Raw genomic sequence first — 2,500 nt, 5'->3', positions numbered from 1 at the left:
TCGACGTCTCGGGATAAATTGACCCTCCTGAACACTACATTTCCCAACGGCAGAACCGCGGGATTCAGTGCTGGGCTAATTCCTGTTCGCTCGCCGCTACTAAGGAAATCCTTGTTAGTTTCTTTTCCTCCGCTTAGTAATATGCTTAAATTCAGCGGGTAATCTCGCCTACTCTGAGGTCGTCGTACGTGATACAAAATTTTGTGTGTTTCGGCCGAAAGAGCGTAAAAGTAGTACTCGCGAAAACGTACAAAGCACAAAAAAAAAAGAAAAAAAAAGAAAACGAAACAACACTACACGACAGAAGAGAGAAAAAGGTAAACAAAAAACCGATATATGCCTTATGCGCCACACCAAAGTGTCAATATAATTCTTTCTTCATCTCTCGTCGATCGGAAACTCTCGCTAGACGATCTGGCCGGTTAACTTTAACGTCCGTCGAAAAGAACTTTCGGGGACTGGACGACCGACAGATCGCGCGGTTCCGCACGAATCGACAATGAAGAAAAGAAAAGACATGGGGCGACCGACATAAAGGTTTTCATCATTGGATATACCTTTTCTCTCTCCGCGGTGCTGTTCCGTGCGTGAACACACAAGTGTGTCTTTTGCGTCGTGTGACAATCAAGTTCGAAATAAGCCTCGCCAATAGAGGAGTATACATATTATTAAAAAAAAAAAATAATAATACATATAACCCGGTGGGATTTCTTTTTCTCTCTACTTCTATATAATTGAACCAAAAACCACGGGGGTACAGAAACGTTGCGCACGAAACGATTTATCATCGATCAAACGCAAAACCAAATTAGAGACACGAGAGAAAGAGAGTAAGATCTCAAGACGCTCATAGGCCGTCATCAATACGATTCAACGCGAACGTGGCGATGGAATGGCAATCGCACAGATTAGCGAGGACACGTCGACGACGGGGAATAATTCCGACCCGATCAAGTACGACGTGCTCATCCCGCACATTGCTGCGCTTTGCTCCGCTGTCCATCGATCATCAAAGCGTTCGCGATAGAACGAGAGATCTCTTTCGTCTCTTCCCTCGAAGACTCGAAAAGGAATGTGTGTTTGTCGAAATCGCCGGCAACGACGACCCTCCGCCGTATGGCAATTATAACGTAGAGTTAAGAAACTCATCCACGCACAGGCATATTCTCTCCCTGGGGCTTAACATTGCCACACCACACACACTCTGTGTGCCACACAGTATTCTTTCTTTCTTTTATAATTTGTGTGTCCATCTCTGTAGTCTCGCGAGACTCTTGTAAATATACCTCTTTCGTATATACGCATCATTTCAGGCGACGTCGGGAGCGCGTTAAATGTTCATGAGTGGAAACGCTTCTTTCCGCAAGGCGAATCGTTTCGCAGAGAAGGTGAGAGATTTGGAGATCCTCGTCGAAGCGGTGCCTTACGGGCGGTCGTATTTTCAATACGACTCACGACACCGTAAAAACACTCACGCAAGTCCGAACGTAAGAAATACCAATCCCTACTTCGCCTCTCGTGGAAACTAGATATATATATGTTTGTATGTGTTTATAAGACGCAATGCAAAAATTGGCAATTTTCACAGAACCGCGACAAACGCCGACGAAACGCCCATCATTCGCTCGTACGTAGCATCTTTGCAACCCGACTCCGAAACGCTCTTTGGCGCCCTCCAAAAATATATTTGGAGAGGTAAGCGACGGCGGGGACTTACAAGAGCAACGCAAGCAGTTTATGGTTACGTAAACGACCCTCAGCCAGGCGTGGTCCAGGAATTGTATCCGTGGACCGCAATGTGCGTTCGAAATGTCGATGTTCATGTGTCCTGCAGTTCACACGTTGACGCGCAATTAGCTGCGTTCTTCATCGACCCACGAGCCAAGTGATCCACCGTTCAGGGTAATCGTATATATTTTTGATTTACAAATCAATATATGTATATGTCTCTTGTTCTGCGGTTCGTAAGAACGCATTGTACCTGAACGCTCCAACCAGCGCGCGAAGGAGATTCGTTCAGGCGTCGTTTTAAGGACGACACTATCGTCGTCCGTGGAAACGGAAAAAAAAACCGTCAGATACGCAACACGTATCCGACGGCCGGGCGAACAGTACATTGAAAAACCGTTAACGTGGAAAACGCGGAGATGAATATATATTCTCTGAAAACGACGGGGATCGTAAGACAACCCGATACTGGATCCAGAGATGTAATAATATTCCTCTCCTCTTCACTTCCATTTCATTTGGAATGATGTGAGAACGGAGGACTTCACAGCCGGCTCTGGCAGCGGTCATTCGTCCCAAGCTCTCGCGATGCGCACTATTGGGCCACACGCACGGAGTAGGGTGTCAGACTCACGACTGCTTTAAAAGCGAGCTTCACGAGCCGGTCCACTTCCCGTATAAAACACATTTCCATAAAATGTTGGTGTGTGCTCGAGGTAACGATAAATTCCGATACAAGCGGACTCGCGAGCCGGCTCTGGCCGTAGGCGCG

At 46.7% G+C, this 2,500-nt stretch overlaps 1 non-coding gene and 1 pseudogene across 1 annotated transcript; both read right to left on the bottom strand.

Annotated features, from left to right (window-relative positions):
• Nucleotides 1–182, bottom strand: part of LOC143221056 (large subunit ribosomal RNA) — a 7,891-nt pseudogene extending 7,709 nt beyond the window's left edge.
• Nucleotides 183–1,750: 1,568 nt separating this feature from the next.
• LOC143221055 (5.8S ribosomal RNA) lies at nt 1,751–1,905 on the bottom strand. Its single transcript, XR_013011717.1, has one exon. It is a non-coding gene; the product is annotated as a 5.8S ribosomal RNA (ribosomal RNA).
• Between the last annotated feature and the right edge of the window lie 595 nt (nt 1,906–2,500).

Source organism: Lasioglossum baleicum, unplaced genomic scaffold (genome assembly GCF_051020765.1).
Source record: "Lasioglossum baleicum unplaced genomic scaffold, iyLasBale1 scaffold1850, whole genome shotgun sequence".
NCBI lineage: Eukaryota > Metazoa > Arthropoda > Insecta > Hymenoptera > Halictidae > Lasioglossum > Lasioglossum baleicum.
The sequence above is the reverse complement of the archived record's forward strand: the minus strand, read 5'-3'. Positions and strand labels throughout refer to the sequence as shown.